At 37.4% G+C, this 19,797-nt stretch overlaps 1 non-coding gene across 1 annotated transcript; it reads right to left on the bottom strand.

Annotated features, from left to right (window-relative positions):
• Nucleotides 1-19,460: 19,460 nt before the first annotated feature.
• Nucleotides 19,461-19,567, bottom strand: LOC145714731 (U6 spliceosomal RNA). The gene has a single exon (XR_014136948.1). It is a non-coding gene; the product is annotated as a U6 spliceosomal RNA (small nuclear RNA).
• Nucleotides 19,568-19,797: the final 230 nt, after the last annotated feature.

The following is a 19,797-nucleotide window of genomic DNA, read 5'->3' as shown; positions in this document are numbered from 1 at the left end:
GTTTTCAGAGAATAAAAGGAGAGATAAATGAATAAGGGATATATTTTGAATATTTTTTAAGGTGTGGAGGAAAAAGAAATTTAGGAAGAACATATTTCTGGCTTGGCTAACTTTATAAACGGTATATTAACTGAGAAGTGGAATAAGGAATAGGTGCAGGTCTTAGGGTAGTGTAGTGCAGTTTAAGGTTTGAGAATTGAGTTTTTATGGAACATTCCAGTGGATGTATGCAACAAACAGTTGGATATAATGTGAAGCTCTGGGGTGAGATAAGATTCAAGAGCCATTGGTATTTAAATGGTAGTTAAAAGGAAGAAAAGGGTGGGTGAAATCACTCAGGCCTAGTATGTAAAATAACAGAGCAATGTTCTGGATAGAGCCCTTGGGATATGAAAAGTAAGTCAGGAGATGAGGAGAGAGAAGTTAATTATAGACTTCAGAAAGGAGTTAGGATGAAAAACAGGAGACAATGAGAATGTTAGCATGAAATTGAAAGTAGTTGATACTTTAACCAAAGAATGTGGTAATTGGTGCCAAACAGGGTATGAAAATCCAACAAGGTATCTATTGGATTTGGCAATGTAAAATCAGTTTCTTGGATTTTTCACTGTGAAGTCTAGCGGTGCATCATTCAAAGCCCACTTACGTCTCCTTAGTCAATGATAACTTGCTTCAGTCAGACCAGCTTATGCTGATCTTCTCTTACACAGACTTCCTAAGGCCCTTGTTACGCAGTTATGTCACAATTTCACGTTTCATCACTGTTTTATCCAGTATCTTGGCTTTCAGTTCAAAGGATCTCAAAAGAGAAGTATAACTTCCTTTGCTCAATGTTTGCCCTGTGTTTTACAGAGACACCATAAAGGAAATCTTGTTTACAGCTTGCTTGAGACCACAGTTGTAAAGAGCAGAGTGAGAACTAAAGTTTAAGACTTTGACTTCTAAAGAAGACCATTGATTTTCAATTCACTGTTCCTTCTTCTTGGCCATATGTTTATGTATATATCTTTGTTAAGTATTTGCATTTTAGTAGTCTATATAGGAACTGCCAAGTGTTTTATTTGTATCTTTATAAGAAATAGTATGTGTTTCTAGAAACTTGTTATTCTGAACCTTAGTTTTAAAAGACTCTTAAGGATAGAGAGCAAACTGAGTGTTGTTGAAGGGGAGGTGGGCAAGGGGATGGGCTAGATGGGTGATGGGTACTAAGGAGGGCACTTGTGATGAGCACTGGGTGTTATATGCAAGTGATAAATCACTGAATTCTCCTCCTGAAACCAATATTACACTGTATATTAACTAACTGAAATTTAAATAAAATAAAATAAAATAAAAGCCCAGTGATTTAATTGAATAAATTATATATACTCATTATGTAGTTATTATCAGAGGATTTAAAAAGAAATCAGCGGTCTCCCCCTCCACCACACTTCAATTCCACCCCTGCAGTGAAAACACTGTTTGGAATCTAATGTATTTTCTTTCATCCTTCTTCCTTCTTTATGAACATGTATCAAACAAATATACCCTTATATGGTTGGAGATTAAAAAAAAAAACAGATTTTATGAAATTAGTATAATAAATTACAATATTATTGTGCATTTTTAAATTTAAGTCCATGTCAAGGATATACCTTCAAGTTAATACATCTGGATCTACTACATTCAGTATAATAGAAGTACACTATTTCAAAGTATCAGTGTAAAGTTATTAATTTAGTCACTTATCCATTGATGCATATTCATGTAGTTTTCAATTTGTTAAAAACAATGCTTTAATAATGAATATTTGTGGTTTTTATAGGTACATTCAAATAACAATGTTTTCTATATTTAAAATGTTATTGGGGCGCCTGGGTGGCTCAGTCCGTTAAGCGTCTGACTTTTGATTTCAGTTCAGGTCTTAATCTCAGGGTCATGAGCTCAAGCCTTGCATTGGGCATGAAGCCTACTTAACACAAAAAAAGCAAAAAAAAAAAAAAAAAAAAAAAAGTGTTGTTAATGATGAGGGGCCTGCCCACTTTCCCTGACCTAGTTTTTCTTTTTCTCTCCTTTCACTTCATGGGACTTCTACTTTCCTGTTTAATCAGCTTCTGGGTACAGTTTACAATCACATAGATCAGTCACTACCAATCACAGCAGGCTTTAAAGGGGGAAGTTTTAGGATTGGACATATTTTTGAATTATTTGTTGCTAAGTTTTTCATTTAGCCTGTTCTCTGTGTTTTGGTAATTCTTGATTTGCCACATGCTTACAGTGCCACTAGCTTGGGTTCCAGGCAACCAGGATTTTTCATCTGTTGCAGTTAAAAATGACATGTGCTTGGTGCCTCCAGTGTTAATGTCAAAACTGGGCATGAAGTGTCTTTAACTGAAACAACTAATTAAGCTAAAATAAAATATACTCCCTTCGCTTGGTCTTAGCTACTATTGGTTATGTCAGTCATTATGGAATGCTTTGGAAAATATGAGTACTTAGTCATTCTGCTACAATTTTCTTTCTTTTTTTCTTTTTTTGGCCTTTTTAAAAATGTTTCTTTCTTACTCTCCATCACATTTTAGGAAGTTGTGAAACCTAACTAAGATTGTGTGAGATGAGGAAACTAGAAAAGTAATGACCCAGGAAATTAAGAAAGTTACTTAAAGGAATACTACTCAGAAAAAATGTTCATTGTGTCCCTCCCTGAATCCACTTTTACTATATTGAATTTCCTCATATGATCAAGTATTTAAACTTAGAAAATCTATAGGAATTTTTAGTGAGACAAATGTCCACTGAATGATTCCCATTCATTCTATTGCATGCCACATAACTGCTAAGAATAACTGGTTCCTAATGTATATTTTAAATATCAGATTTTGTGCAGAACATAAGAAGAACTGAATTACGTATTTTTTCTCTTCTATAATTGTGCTATGTAAAAACATCAAACGGCTCAATATTGGGCTCCAGTCAGAGCTATTTACTAGCCATGTGATCCTGGTCAAATCATTTAACCTCTTTTGGGCCTTGGTTTCTTAGTATATAAATTGAAGGGGGGAGGAATAGATTCTCTAAAGAATTTTCTAACTCTGAAATTGTATGACCCTTAAATTCTATTGAGGATAGAATCTCATTAAACTTGGACCAGTGGTGTCCCTTAAAATGAAAATGTCTTGGTATGATTGCTGTTGTAATGTGCGAATGTTCTGAAATTAAATCAATAAAGTGAAATCCTTGCTGCTCTTTCATATGCATGATTATATTGTTTGATGTTAAACAGCTGCTATATTCTATCATGGCTGTAGCCCTTCAGTTCTGGTTGGAATGACTCTTGTGTGTATACTAAGAAATAAAACTAATGCATGATTCAGCACCTTTATAAATCAAAGATTCTATTACAGGCAGAAAATAGCCCAACAATACTATTCTATTACACTTCAATGTCATTAGAAAGAAGAGAATACATCAAGTGAGGAACATAGGCCTTGCCTTTTTATTCTGCAATACAATAAAAAAGCCATGTAGGTTTTAGTAGTTTCTTCTGTCCAGTGGTTAGTGCATTGACACCTATGTTGAATGACATTGTTCAAGGCATGCCTCTATTTTTTTAAAAAAATCAATTCTCTTCTGTGCTTTGGTAAAGAATACAGAGTCCAGTGGATCATTTTTTCAATCTAGCTCATTTGAAATTTTACTTCCTGATGCCTCACAGGGAACAACTGCACAAAATATGTATTGGGAGAACAATATATATGTTTTTTTGTATTTGTATATAAAATGAGTTGATTTGATAAAACAATTATATTTGATATAAAATTATTTATTTATTTATTTATTTATTTATTTATGTATTTATTTGAGAGAGAGAGTGTGCACAAGTGAGGGAGAGGGGCAGGGAGAGAGAGAGAGAATCTTAAGCAGGGTCTGCCCTCAGTGCCAAGCCCAACATGGGGCTTGATCCCACAACCCTAGGATCATGACCTGAGCTGAAATCCAGAGTTGGACGCTCAACCAACTGAGCCAACCAGGTGCCCCTTAATATAAAATTTTAGCTGTGAAATGATTCTAAAGGCATTTCTGTTGTGTAGTCTATCCCCTGTCTTCCAAACCTATGTTTTATTCCATGGAGAAGAGTTAGACATTTATCCTTGACTTTTCCATTTCCTCCTCCAACAAACTAGGAGCTGTCATTAAAGCTGCTATTTAAAAACCAACAACAATCGTAGACTCCATATATAGTAGGTTGAGTAATTTACCTCATCCCAGTCCCATATAGCACCAAGTGTCAAACTTATGAAATTTATTTGGTATAGGCAATCAATTTTACAAGTGGCATGATATTAATAAATTATTGAATAAATGAAGCCTGTTCATCACACATTACAACATCGCATAGTAGACAACAGCAACTGTGGAAAATATGTGATAATGATTCTACTTTACAAAATTTCAAAACTTGTAAGATAAAAACAGAAAGGACAGAGCTAAACCCAATTTGTAAAAATTTTTAGGACTCAGGAAAGTTTGAGAATGAAGAAATGGGTGATGTAGGAGAGATGGTAAAAATAGTGCTGTAACCCTCAGGAGGACATACATATGACTATTATTTTGATTGTCTCATTAAAATCATTCAATTTTGAATGTAGCCACTCTCCTTTGTATAAATTAACTTAATGAGAAAATAGTGTTTCCTTGAGAACTTGATGGATTATATCTACTCTCTAAAGACATAAGCTCGTGTGCTACCATGTTTTGTTTTTCTCTTTTGCAGTTAATATTTATAAATATAGAAACTATTTATTTTTCCTGAACAGCAACTTGGTCAACTTCTGTTTTTATTATGGGAAGGCTAACTAATGTCTTAATGTCAACTTAGAAAGTAGAATTTACACACATGCCCTATGATCATAAGAAGCATTTTTGTATAATGAGAGATTAAAGCAATGCCTTTGGCTAATAGAAGCAATATCGTTAGGAGCTGTGTAAAATTACCCAATACATTAGTTTCCAAGGATTTAATTCTAAAAAAAACATTTCATAAAATAGGCAGGCATGAAATAATTTAATAATTTAAAACCAGGGTTGACTTCACTGTTTTGTTTTTATAGTGAAATAAATCAGTTATTGCTGAAACCCAAAGAAATGACACATAAATACGTCCTCAGTGAAGTAAAATCAATCCTACAGGTCATTGCTTGACTTTGTGGGTTAAAGTATCTTTCAGAATCTTATTATTAGCACTGTTGCATTGGAGGCTTCTAACTGCATTACCATAGAGAAGAGATTTCATTTTTTATAACAGCTTGCTACCTTTCAAAATGCAAAGTTTTAAGTACAGGCCACTTTGAGTAGACTTGATTTTCCTATTTGAAAGAGATTGAGCTTGTTGTCAGTAACTTGTCTCAAAGGCAAACTTTCAAAATTTACGAATTATTGAAAAATGTGGAAAGAATAGATGGATAAATGATTGCTGGCATGTTTAATAATGAATGCTTTTGAAATAGGTTGCTGTGTTTATGGTTGGCTCATTTTACCTTCTTTACCACCTTCTTAATTTAGATATCCCCCAAGCTGAAGAAGAATAAGAGAGGGAATCCACTTCTGTCATTTTATTTTACTGCCAAATCCATACTGTAATTTATTTTCCACAAGCTGTTTTCCAAATGTCATGAGATTAGAAGGGTGTTTGTTTTTACTCAATTTTAAGTGTTTTTGCATATGAGAAATGCACTGGATTCTGTGTGTGCATATCCGCTGCATCTCCAAGGGAAACAACAGCAAAAAATAGCTTGCCAATCAACAGGTTTAAAACCTAATAGAAATGTTTTCAGTGTAGCGCTATGCTTTTGTGCAGGGTTGCAAAAGCATACTTACTTACCTCTATTTCTTCATTCCTTTTCATTTCCGTATGAAAAATAGTTTGCTTTGATCTGCTTTTTATTTATGTGTGCATTAAATCAAGAAAGTACATGATACAATTCATACATTTTGGAACCAATAGAATACTGTTATCAACTCAAAACAATGCTCATATATTGGCATGGCTATCTATCAGCAGATAGATTATAATCTATAAAAATATATAAAGATTATATATTATTCTTGAAGTAGTGTCTTTTACAGGGCTGGTTTTGTTTTTCATCCCACAAACTTTATCACTGTTTATCATTCTTTAACTAAAAATATTCTTCTGAATAGGAGAACTAAAGAAATTATTTTGCTTAAATAGGACATCTTGTTTCATTAAGGAAACTAATTTCATGCTCCTTCTCAGAATTTTCAACTAAACCTTGGGGAATAGTATATAAAAAATTCAAAAAGAAAAAAAGAAGGATGTGCCTGCCTTATATTTAATTTTCTTATTTTAATTATATTTTTCCAATTTAGGAAATTTACATTTAAGCTACATTTGCACAGCATAAAGTTGAAAAATTAGTTGAAATTATCTAATGGATTTGCATTTAAATAGACAATCTAAGAAAAAAGTCAGATCTTAATGTTCTCTATCAGGAAGACATTATAGCTTTTACCAAGTTGTGATTCCCACACAGAAATCTAGGCAGTTGAGGAAATAAGATAAGGCAAGAGGAAGAAGCTAGCAGAAACACTGGGAAAATATTGCATTAGAAGTTTTGGGGCTTACTCATCACGAAGAACGTCCTATAGTGCCTGAAGTTCATGGCAAATATCCATTAGGAATTTTGAAATCTTCTATTTCTACTTCATTTTCTGTATCTGTGTTTATCAGTGATTCAAATTCAACCTCTCTTCTTTGAATTCTGAACTTCTTAACAAGTACTTTTTTCTGCATTATCTTCTGTGAAACTGGTGTCTATCCAGGGCCACTTCCTACGGTTGTGGAGAGTGCTTACTCCAGAGTGGCACTCTGGAGTACCTTAGGGCTGGGCGCCATCCACCTGGATGCACACATAGGTGTTGTGTAGGCCAGCAGCCTTCTGTCTCTCTCTCACAGATAACTGCTTCCTCTGTAAACTGCCTTCTGGAGGGGATGGTGACCATTGTCCAGGCTTCCTGCCTCATGGTTACTTATGCAAGAACATTTCAGAAATCTGAAGATCTCAAATCTGCCTCCAAATAGGGAGTGCAAATGTTAGGTTAAAACCTCCTCAGGGCGCCTGGGTGGCTCAGTCGGTTAAGCGTTTGACTTCAGCTCAGGTCATGATCTCGCGGTTCTTGAGTTCGAGCCCCACGTCGGGCTCTGGGCTGATGGCTCAGAGCCTGGAGCCTGCTTCCCATTCTGTGTCTCCCTCTCTCTCTGCCCCTCCCCCGTTCATGCTCTGTCTCTCTCTGTCTCAAAAATAAATAAAACGTTAAAAAAACAATTAAAAAAAATAAACCTCCTCTAAGAGCAGCAAAAAGGAGTTAAAGATTAGTATTCCTGAAAATCATGAGTCAACTGGAGGCCAGACATTGAGAAATTTCCTATCTGAACATGTCCACTTATTGATAAAATAGATATTATATTTATTAGCTGAGAGTGAAGGAAAATGGGCAGAATGGGATGTAAGGACAGCTAAGAAATGGACTCACTGAGATGGAGATAGCATGAGTGTATAATTTATCTTCCATTATGGGGCACTTTTGACAATGTGTTAGTTTCCTGTTGTAACAAATTATCATACAGTTGGTCTGCTTAAAAAACAAACAAACCAACAACAGAAGTTTGTGCTCTCACAGACCCATTCCTTTATCAGTTTCACTGGGCTGAAATCAAAGTGTCAGCAGAGCCGTTCTCCCTCCTCCCCAGAGTCTTTAATGAAGAAATCTGTTCCCTGCCTCTTCCAGCTTCTGGTGGTTGTCAACTTTCCTTGTGTTGTGTCTGCATAACTCCATTCCCTGCCTCCGTGGTCACCTCACCTTCTCCTACTTTGTGTTTGTCCAGTTTTCCTCTGCCTCTATCTCATAAAGATACATGTGATTGCAGTTAGGGCGCCCCCTCATAATCAGGATGGGCTCCCGATCTCAAAATCCTTACCTTAACTACATAAGCAAAGATCTTTTTTTTTTTTTTTTCTTGTCATAGATGGTAGCATTTACAGGTTCCAGGTATTACCATATGGATGTCTTGGAGAAGGGGGCATTATTCTGCCTACCACGGAAGGTAAAAGAGAGCACTGTGAATAATTATATAGCAGCAACAGGGGCAAATGGGTATTATCCCAGGCAAATGAGAATACTGACACCAAAGTGTTTTCACTTTTCTTCTAAGAATTTTATTTTTAATTAAATTGCATGATATATACATATATGTTTATAAAGTGTAGTGTATTATGTAGTGTAAGCCCTGGTAGTTGGTTTTCTCTTTTTTTTTTTTTTTGTAGTGCAAGTTCCTGATTTAAGCTTTGGTTGCAGAGGCATCCAATTCAACAACAGTTATCTTGAATAAACACATTTCCAGTCACATGGCCAGGTAAAGAGCCAGGCCACGCACCCCACGCCTTTGTTTTAGAGATCTTGGTTTGGGCCACTTGTTTTTTCTCTTCCCAAACTTTAAATTCCCACTCTTACATTTTAAATTCACCAATAAAGAAAGAGTCTGTGAAATCTTAGGCCCTCACCCTTGACCCCAATAAAAGCAGAACCCCAGACCTGTACTCTCTCTACCTGTGACCTTGATGTGTGGCCCCAGGTGTGCTATGTAATTTCCAAGATCTGTAAGTAATAAACGTTTTTTTAAAGTTTTCTGGTGGTTATTGCTGAAGGGCAGCTTGTGATCATAATAACCTTTAGGACCAGTCCAGCCACAACATTGGTTATTGATGAGCTGAGACCAGCACACAAAACAATATGTATATACACATGCATACATGTACATAGTTTAAATATTCAAATAGTTCATTATGGCTTATGGAAAATAAACTTCTACTTTTGCATCTCACTTTCAGAAGTGATTATTTTCAACTCTTTTAGCTGTATTATCTTTATATATAATATACTGTAAAATACTATAAAATATATGTATTGGTCTCTGCCCCTGTTTCCTGGCATAGAGCTTGTAAAGCCCTTGGAATTTCCTAGAAAGACCACTAGGATCTCTTAATATTTGGTCTTTAACTCCAATTCCTGGCACAGAACTCCCAACCCCCCCTAGAATTTCCTGGGTGATGGTAGTGTTCTTTTGTTTCAATGAGGTAATTTTGGCGGGCTCCCAGATAGTTTCAGGATGGGAGCTGGAAGCCAGAAAGACCAAGCTGTGATTAGAAGCTTAGAACTTTCAACGTTACTGCCCGTCCTCAGAAGGGGAGAGAGGCTGGAGATTGAATTAACGATTAAATCATGCCTATATGGTGAAGCCTCCGTGAGAATCCCAAAAGTATGGGGCTCGAGGGGCTTCCAGGTTGGTAAACACATCTACATGCTGGGAGGGTGGCATACTCCAAGTTTACAATGACAGAAGCCCCTATGCTTGGGATCCTTGCAGACCTTGCCTTATGTTCTCTTCATCTGACTGTTCATCTGTATCCTTTAAAATATCCCTTGTAATATATCAGCAATAGTAAGTAAACTGTTTTCCTGGGTTCTGTAAACCATTCTAGCAAATTATCAAACCTGAGTAGAGGGTCATGGGAACCTCTGATTTGTCAGATAGGAGTTGTGCATAACCTGGGGACCTACTACATTCAACTGGCATGTGACGTAGGGAGCAGTTTCGCGGGACTAAGCCCTTAACCTGTGGTGTCTGTGCTAACTGCAGTTAATATCATGATTGAATTGAATTGTGGGGCATTTGACTGGTGTTAGAGAGTCAACCAATGTGGGGAAAAACCCCACACATCCAGTAACAGAAATGTTGTATGTGAGGAAACTGTGTTTTTCCCTTGAAACATACTTTTACAGCTGTTTCTTGATTTATCAGTTTTAGCAGGTACTCTCAACTTTCAACTCATTAGTTGGTTATGCGGGTCAATCTCTTTTGTTTTTCTAGATCCAATCTCTGTCTCTCTCTGCTCTGTTCTATGTGCTGACAGGATGACCACTATGGACTGAATCACCAGAGCCCCCTTGGGCTCTAATAATTGCATTTTGCCAGTGAAAGGTATTGGAAAAGGATCTAAGTGAGGTCAGGAGCAGAGGGAGGTCATGTGTCTGTTCCCACTTCCAGATGATCCTTCCTTGCCAGATAACAGTTTAATAGTGGCAGTGTTCCCCTACCTATGGCCACAACTCCTCTCGGGGGCCCTTTCCCATAGTTATAGATTTTGTAAGTTCCCACATTCATGGTTTCTCTCTTGCCTTCTTTTGTAAGGCTGGGAATAGCTTCACACTATTGTTAGTCTCTGGGTGCATCACCATTCTATTGAGTTCTTTAATCTTTTTCTCAACTCTATAAATAGCCCTTTCATTAAATTTTCTTCAACTATCTTTTTTTTTTTATTTTTTATTTTTTTTTATTTTTTAGTATATGAAATTTACTGTCAAATTGGTTTCCATACAACACCCAGTGCTCATCCCAAAAGGTGCCCTCCTCAATACCCATCACCCACCCTCCCCTCCCTCCCACCCTGCCCTCCCTCCCACCCCCCATCAACCCTCAGTTTGTTCTCAGTTTTTAACAGTCTCTTATGCTTTGGCTCTCTCCCACTCTAACCTCTTTTTTTTTTTTTTTTTTTTTCTTTTTTCCTTCCCCTCCCCCATGGGTTTCTGTTATGTTTCTCAGGATCCACATAAGAGTGAAACCATATGGTATCTGTCTTTCTCTGTATGGCTTATTTCACTTAGCATCACACTCTCCAGTTCCATCCATGTTGCTACAAAAGGCCATATTTCATTTTTTCTCATTGCCACGTAGTATTCCATTGTGTATATAAACCACAATTTCTTTATCCATTCATCAGTCTTCAACTATCTTTTGAATAATCTATTTTTTGCAGAAACCATGACTAAAAATGTTTATCTCCCATATTTCTCACTCACACACCTTTCTTCTCACATTCTTTCAGCATAATTGTTCACTAGTTAGAATATAACTAGAGGGGCACCCAGGTAGCTCTGTCAGTTAAGCGTCTGACTCTTGATCAGTTCATGATCTCAGGGTTTGTGAGATCAAGCCCCGTGTTGGGCTTTGCACTGGCAGCAAGGAGCCTGCTTGGGATTCTTTCTCTCCCTCTCTCTCTGTTCCTTCCCTGCTATGTCTCTCTCTAAAATAAAATAAATGAACATTAAAAAAAAAAAGACTATAACTAGAAAAAACAGGACTTAACAAAAAATACTTTAAATAAGTATTTAAACAGAAGGAATTTACTTCAGGAAATCAGCTAGTCAGTTGATAGATGCATTGGGAACCCAAAACTGAGGGGAGGCGGGGCAACACAGACATTAGTATCAGCCAGGAAATAATCACCACCTCTAGGTTAGAGAGAGAAACCTAGGGTGGTGTTACTGGTGTCTAGGGCTCAAGATCACTTGGCAAATGCTGGAGCCATGGCAGGACTGTTTGGAAGGGTTACTGGAACAAAGAAGGAGATGTAAACATTGCCAGAGAAGCCAGCTGATGCATAGAGGGAGAAGAAACCTGGATTCCCCTTACCTTCTGCCGTCCAGTCTCCCTTAAGTGCCTCCCACTGTCTAAAACCTACATGCAAGCCAAAGAACAAAAAACTTGGAAATGTAATTTCCAGGAGTCATACCTCTGAGATACAGAAAAATTGTTGCAGGGAAATTCTGGGGCATTTGCACTCTTTCATGTAGGCCACCACTCAGTCTGGGCTTTAGCGAACTATTAGATCTGCTTCTAGTTGCTTCACTTTGCCCATTAAATGCCAGATCTCAGGTAAGTTTACCTATCTTGATCAATTTTACCTCATTTAACCTAATGTTCTATTCTCCTTGGTCTAGCAAACTTAAAATCCATTCCCATTATACCTCCTGATTTCTTGCTTACACAAATTAGCAAGAATTTGCAATTACATTGGATATAAGTGCTATCTCCTCCCCACATCTTGAAATTCCTCGGTGGATCATGCCAGAATCTGCTTCTTCATGGGCAATATGAGTGGAGGGGTTTGTTCTTGACGAGTTGCCTTTCTTTTTGCAAGGCAACTGATTTTGTAAATTCATTACAGACTCTTTTTTTTCTTTCAAACAAACTTTATTTTTAATAATCAGAAACTGGAAACAACTTTAATGTCCATCAACAACTGATGGGTGAACAAGTGTATTACATCCATACACAGCGAAGTATTACTCAGCAAAAATAAATAAATAAATAAATAAATAAATATTAATCTGTAAACAATTATGCTTACCGAAAGAAGGCAAAAAAGCTTTATTATTTAATATATATTATTATATTATTATTATATTAATTATTGTATAAAATTCCAGAAAGTGCAAATTAAATTATACTGTGAAATAAAACAAATCAATGGTCGAATGAGAATGAGGGATTAGGGAGGGGTAAGAGGAAGAGATTATGAAGGGGCAGGAGAAAACTTTTGGGGGTAATGATATGCTCATTACTTTAATTATGGTGATGGTATTACAGGTGTACACATATGTCAAAATTCATCAAATTTTACAATTTTAATGTGTGCAGTTTATCATATTCCAATTATACACCAATACAGCTATTAAGAGATAAGATGCTTCCACATAAAAATCTGGATCTCCCATTTCTCTTAGAAAATCAACCAACCCTATATTGACTCAACTATTTCCCACTTCTCATGTCTTGGTAGGGTCAGCCCTGCCTCAGTGACAGCAAAAACTGGAGAACAATTAATACCATGTCCACCCAAACACTGGCTCTGTCACAAGACCCACCTGAGACTGCAGGATCTCTCTTTCCTGCCCTGGTGTACCTGTATGTGCAGTGATGTCTAAGGTCTACAGCTGAGGGAGTATAGGAATCCAGAAAACCTTTTGATTATTTGCTCTGACACTGACCTCTGTCAGAGGAGATAAAGAGGTCTGTAGGTACTAAGGATTTCTGTACACCTTTAACCCAGAGACACAGTCACATGAAATTTGTGTACGCCCTTCAGAGTAGATACATAACCTCTAACCTGCCACAAACTCTACCATTCCCTAATTAATGTTTCTCTATAGTGTTTCTATATTATGTTTTTTAATCTTAATGCTATACTTTATTTATTAAATTTAATTTTTGAAAGGTTTGCTTTCTCTAAATAAATGATAATCAAACCTTCTCTAAATAAATTATAATCAAACCTATTTTAGGATATCTAGGGGCACCTGGGTGGCTCAGTTGGTTAAGCGTCTGACTTCAGGTCATGATCTCACAGTTCCTGAGCTCAGACGTTGGAGCCCACTTCAGAACGTGTCTCTTTCTCTCTCTGTTCCTCCCCTACTTGTGCTTATCTTCTTTCTAGGAAAAATAAGTAAATAAACATTATTTAAAAAGGATATCTAAATAAAACAATATTTGCCAGACGTAGCATTACTAAATGTTAATGCTTAAAATTTTGGAAAGTAGTAAAACAAAAATTGTATCTTTACCCTTAATAAATTTGAATGTCAGGAAAAATGACAATATTCTATGCATCAGAACAAGAAATATATCAATTCTGTTTCCCACTTAACCTCTGAAGGTCTTATCTGCCTACTGTATTTTGTACTTCACAGGGGCTGTAACTTCTGGGTAGGTCTCTGGAGACAGCTGTACCTCAACAGTGCTGGGGAATGTGACACATCCCTAGGCAAAAGGAACTTAAGACAAGTTGTTCCCAAAAGCACTGGAGGTTGTCATACCACTTACCCCTTCATCAGGGTGAGCTTAGGGCTCATAGGAGATCCTGACATCTAGGGCATAAGATTACTCCCACAAGGCTGAAAACAGTTTTTCCTAATAAGGCTTATGCAGCGTTGCCAATTAGGCCAAATTAGACTGAGCTCTGTTCTCTGCCATTTTGCCATCTTTGATACACATAAAGTTTGGGGCCCTCATAAAACGTGTTCTCCTCTTTGAGCTGGCAAAGCCCATATCTTGCTCTCTTTTTAAAAAACAGTTTAGTGACATATTATATTTAGCCAAATGTATCCCAAATATTATCATTTAACATATGGTCAATATAAAGCTTGTAAGATGTTTTACATTCTTTCTCACTCTCTCTTTTTTCATATTATATTTTAGAAATCCAGTGTGCATTTTATAGTTATAGTATATCTCAGCTCCGACCAGCCACATTTCAAATGCCCAGTAGTTATATGTGACCAGTGCCCACCATATTAGACAGCACAACTCTATTTAGCTCACAGTCCTAGTTTTCTTTCAGACTGTGGAAAGCAATCAACACCCTTATATACAGGTGTGAAGGGAAGAAATGGGCTCAGTGAGTCATGACCTGTTTCTTGAAAGCCCATTTCTTTTCTCAATCAACCCCACACAGTGAACGGAACCGAGTAAAGGCTTTAACAATAAGTCTGTTTCATTGCATAAATCAGATCACTGTGGGGCAGGCAGTTCCAAGGCTGGGTGATTTGGAGGCTGGGAAATCCATCTCAGCTATCTCATGTAGAGTCAATACTGTCCATGGAAAACAAAAACCTCTGGAAAACTGCAGCAGATTCCAGCTCAGATCTTTTTGACAGGTGCTGGATTATGTCCAAATTGAAACCATCCATGGGTAGGAAATGAGGATCCTTACGTGGGTTCATATCACTTATGAGTCCCTCCAGGAAATAGGAGAGAGGGTGGAGGTGTGCTTTATCTGAGTACACTGGGGTAACAGACACATAGTGTGGGTCCCTGACTGCTGGCAGAAGTGCAATGGTGTCTGCAATAGATACAGGCAATGGCATAGCTTAGGCCAAGTGAAGGCCCTGGGAAGATTAAAAACAAGTAAAAGTAGCTCCTGAAACCTTTCCACATACCTGGCACCTGTAGTTCTCTTCCCAGCATGGATAACTAGATATACAAAGTTCAACTTCAAGTTGTCAACTTCATCTCAAAGGCTACTTTGAGTCATGCTGTATTGAGCAAGGAGAAAGCATGTTCCCTTATCTCTTAAGGTCTCTCTTTAGTGTGAAGTTTCTGGTGCTAAGTGAACTTGAAAGATGTAGCTAAAGGATCACAAAAACTCATACACACATGAGGCCTTTCTTTGGTATGAACTTTTATGTGCCAAGCCAGGTGGGAATGTTTTCTGTAGACGCTCCCGGATTGGCTGAACACATAAGCCTTTGCTCTGGTGTTATGTCTCTGGTGTATAATGAGGCTGGAATTCTCAGCAAAGAACTTTCCACATTCACTTCACCCATAAGCCTTGCTGTAGTGTGAACTTTCTGGTGTTGAATAAGGTGGGGATGACTGATGTAGGCTTTCCCACATTCACTGCACACATAGGGCCTTTGTCCACTGTGAATTCTCTTATGTACTTTAATGTAGGAACTGTGACTAAAGAATTTCCCACATCCATCGCACTTATAAGATTTTTCCCCAGTGTGGCTTTTCTGGTGCTCAGCAAGTGCGCCTTTTTGGAGAAAGGCTTTCCCACATCTGCTGCATGTGAAAGACCTTTCTCCCCTGTGAATTTTCTGGTGCTGAATAAGGGTGTCTTTGCCGCCAAAGGCCTTCCCACATTCACCGCACTCAAAAGGTTTTGATCCGGTGTGAATTCTCTGGTGCTGAACAAGATGGGATTTTCTGATAAAAGATTTACCACATTCAGCACAGTCATTAGGCTTTGATCCCATGTGAGCACTCTGGTGTGCTTGGAGGCTGGAGTTGTAGACAAAACAGTTCTCAGTCATTGCACTCATGAAGCTTTTCTCTAGTGTGGGTTTTCTGGTGTTGAACACATTTGTCTTTGTCGTTGAAAGCTTCCCCACACTCACTGCACTCGCAATCATTTTGTCCAGTGTGAAGGGCTTCTTCACACTTAGTGCTAACGCATAGCTGTGTCTCGTCTTGAGAGACATGGTACTAGACACATCCAGAGCTGGCCAAGGAGTACTCCCCATCTTCCCTGTAAGTGAAGGCCTCTGACATGTGGCTTCTGCACCTCTTCACAGAGAAGATCTGGTCTTTTTCCATTCTAGGAAATGCCTCTCCACTCTGTGGCCTCAGGATTTGGCCAGTATTTACAGTGACTCAGAAGGTTCTTCCACATGACTTACATGGTTATCCCTCCTGCCCATAAGATATTCCCTGCTGGCCAGCCAGGCACAAGATATCTTTCAAAATTGGGTCACACATGTCACATGGGTGGCTCTTTTGGTTGTAAGTATCCACTGTGAGAGTTCTCACCTGTGACTGTCGTATAAAAACACCTTGCCCAGAAGATGCATCTTTATTCTCTGTTCTTTGACAAGTGCCAGGGCTCCCCTGGACCATCCCTGCCTCGGCTGGAGCTACGGCTATATTTTCAGGAACTGGGGGCTTCCATGCCGGCTGTGGTTGGGGAATTAAATGGTATCTGGAAATTATAAGTCCCAGTGAGGTCACCAGTAGGAAGTTCTCCAGAACCACATGACAGTATAGGCATTTCTGAGCCTCATCGAGTAGGTCCCACTCCTCTCGGGAGAAGTATATGCACACATCCTCAAAGGTTACAATGTTGCGATCTGTCTCTGTGGCAGCCTCTGCCATTGCTACAGTATCAAGGCCCCAAGAGGGTGCGCCTCAGCAGGTGCACCTCAGAGGACAAGCCTTAGCGGGTGTGAGCAAACACGAGGCGTAAGATTGTCTATGCCACGCTCAGGGACACCAAATCTTCACACAAAAGAACACCACACAAAACTAAAGCTAGGTCTCCTATAAAGCACAGAGGTAGTCCCTAATTTCAAAAATGGCTTCTGTTAGGTTGTGCAAATAACAGTCGTGAAACAGCCTCTGCCTAGAGCTTCCAGCTGGGTTTCTCAGACGAACCAGAACCAAAAAGGACGCTCGCTGCATCGAGGCAAAAGTCCTGCCTGGAAGTCGCGTTATTATTTATTTATTTATTTATTTAGGAGGAAGGGCTGGCTTCCTTAGATTGCAGACAGGAAAGGAGGTTTTGTTTACCAAACGTGACTTCAGGTAATTTTAAAGTTCATAGTTTCCAGCTTGATTCAAATCCATCCAAATGTATGCGTTCCAAATTTCATAGTCCTGAATTAGTTTTTTTTTTTTTTTTTTTTTTTTAATGTCTCATTGTTGCTATACAGAGTAGCTATTAATTGTTGTGTTTTCTGTGTTGATCTTGTATTTGGGCACTGTGAAATTTCCACTTTAGTTTTACTTGTTTGTTGGTTGGTTATCTTGGATTGATTATGTAGATGATCATATCCGCTGAAAATATTTTACTTCAGATCTTCCAACTTCTACATATATACTCCATTTATTTTTTCCTCTTATCTTTTTCAGTGGCTAGAACCTTTGGGACAATTTTGATTAGTAGTGGTGATAAGAGATGACTTATTTAATTTCTGAATTTAGTGTAAATTATTTTAGACTTTGCATTTTATGCTGTACAGGTATTTGCTATACATATCTGGTAGACACATTTATGAAAGCTATTTGCCAAGAGTTTTTTTTATCATGAATGATTTCTAGATATTGTATTGATACATATTAACTTGATTATGTTTTTTTCTCATTTAGATAGATTATTTTGGTGACAACTTTGTTGGTAAATTTTCTTAAATTGTGCTGCCCTTGCAATTTTGTGATTAAACTAATGGTCAGGAGGTCATTATAGTGAAGTGTTGATTGTGATTTGCTGATACTCTTTGAATTTTGCTTCTGTGTTTATAAGTGTAATTAATACATGTTTTTGCTTTCTTGTACTTTTCTGTCATGGGGGCCCCAGATATCACTAAGCTCAGAAAATTAAAAATTGTCTATTTTCTGTTCTATATATCAGAACAGTTTTTATATTTTTGTACAATTCAAAATGGCTTAAAAAATTTAGTAGGTCCTGATATCTTTGTGGTTCTAAAAATTTAACTACTCTTTCTTCGATTTTATGATTTTTTTTCCATGATAGGCCACTTTTGCTGGTTTATATTTCCCTAGAATTTTTTCATGTTATCTAGATTTTCATATGTGTTTCTATTATGTTGATCACTGTCTTTTGTTTACCTTTATTTAGTCTTTTCTTCCAGCTTTGTTTAGGCATAAATATGAATAAATTGTATATGTTTAAAGTATAAAATGTGATTATTTGATATATGTGTATATTATGAAATGATTACCACTTAATCAAATTAATTAACATATTGTTCACCTTATATAGTTACCTTTATTTCTGCATGTGCATAGTGAGAATGCTTAGGCTCTATTCTTAGCAAATTTCAAGTCTAGTATACAGTTTATTAAGTATAGTCACTATGTTGTACATTAGGTCCCAGAACTTACTTATCTTTTTTTGTTTCATTTCAAGTTTTTATTTAAATTCCAGTTATTTGACATATAGTGTAATATTACTTTTAACGGTAGAATTTAGTGATTCATTGCTTACATATAACACCCAGTGCTCATCACAATTAGTGCCTTCTTTAATACCCATCACCTATTTAACTCATCCCCCCTCCAGCAACCCTCAGTCTTTTCTCTATAGTTGAGTATGTTTTATGATTTGCCCCCCCCTCTCTTTTTCCCCCTATGTTCATTGTTTCATTTCTTAAATTCCACACGAGTGAAATCATATGGTATTCAGCTTTCTCTGACTTATTTTGCTTCTATAATACATTCTAGCTCCATCCATGTTGATGCAAATGGCAAGATTTCATTCTTTTTGATGGCTGAGTAATATTCGAGTGTGTGTGTGTGTGTGTGTGTGTGTGTGTGTGTATTCATCAATTGATGGACATTGGGCTCTTTCCATGATTCGGCTATTGTTGATGATGCTGGTATAAACATTGAGGTACATGTGTCCCGTGGGGTATATTTCTATTTTTAACTTTTTGAGGAACCTCCATACTATTTTCCAGAGTGGCTGCACCAGTTTGCATTCCCACCAGCAGTAAGAGGGTTCCCTTTTCTCCCTATCCTTGCCGACATTTGTTATTTCCTGTCCTTTCTGACGTGATATCTCATTGTAGTTTTGATTTGTATTTCCCTGATGATGAATGATGTTGAGCATCTTTTCACATGTCTGTTAGCCACATGTATGTCTTCTATGGAAAAATGTCTATCCATGTCTTCTGCCCATTTCTTCACTGGATTATTTGTTTTATGGATGTTGAGTTTGGTAAGTTCTTTATGGATTTTGGATACTAATCCTTTATCCAATATGCCACTTGCAAATAACTTCTTTCATTCTGAAGGTTGCCTTTTAGTTTTGTTGATTGTTTTCTTTGCTGTGAAGAAGCTTTTTATCTTGATGAAGTTCCAATAGTTGATTTTTCCTTTTATTTCTCTTGCCTCCAGAGACATATCTAGTAAGAAGTTGCTGTGGCTAATGTCAAGGAGGTTACTGCCTATGTTCTCCTTGAGGATTTTGATGGTTTATGATCTCACATATAGGTCTTTCATCCATTTTGAATTTATTTTTGTGTATGGTGTAAGCAAGTGAAAAGATATGGAACACTTCATGAATTTGCATGTCATCTTTGCACAAGGGTCACACTTATCTTCTCTGTACTCATCCAATTTTAGTATATGTGCTGCCAAAGTGAGCACGAGTACTTATTCACCTTATAACTGAAAGTTTGACCCTTTCTTTGATTAGCATCTCCCATTTTCCCCCCTATCTAGTCTGTGGTTATCACCATTCTACTGTTTCTATGAGTTTGACTTTGGTTTGGTTTTGTTTAGATTCCACATATGGTTAAGTACATGCAGTATTTATCTTTCTGTGTCTATCTTATTTCATTTAGCATTAACTATTCCAGGTTCATCCAAATTGTCAC

The sequence above is a fragment of the Panthera onca genome, chromosome X, assembly GCF_046562875.1.
Source record: "Panthera onca isolate mPanOnc1 chromosome X, mPanOnc1 haplotype 2, whole genome shotgun sequence".
Lineage (NCBI taxonomy): Eukaryota > Metazoa > Chordata > Mammalia > Carnivora > Felidae > Panthera > Panthera onca.
The sequence above is the reverse complement of the archived record's forward strand: the minus strand, read 5'-3'. Positions and strand labels throughout refer to the sequence as shown.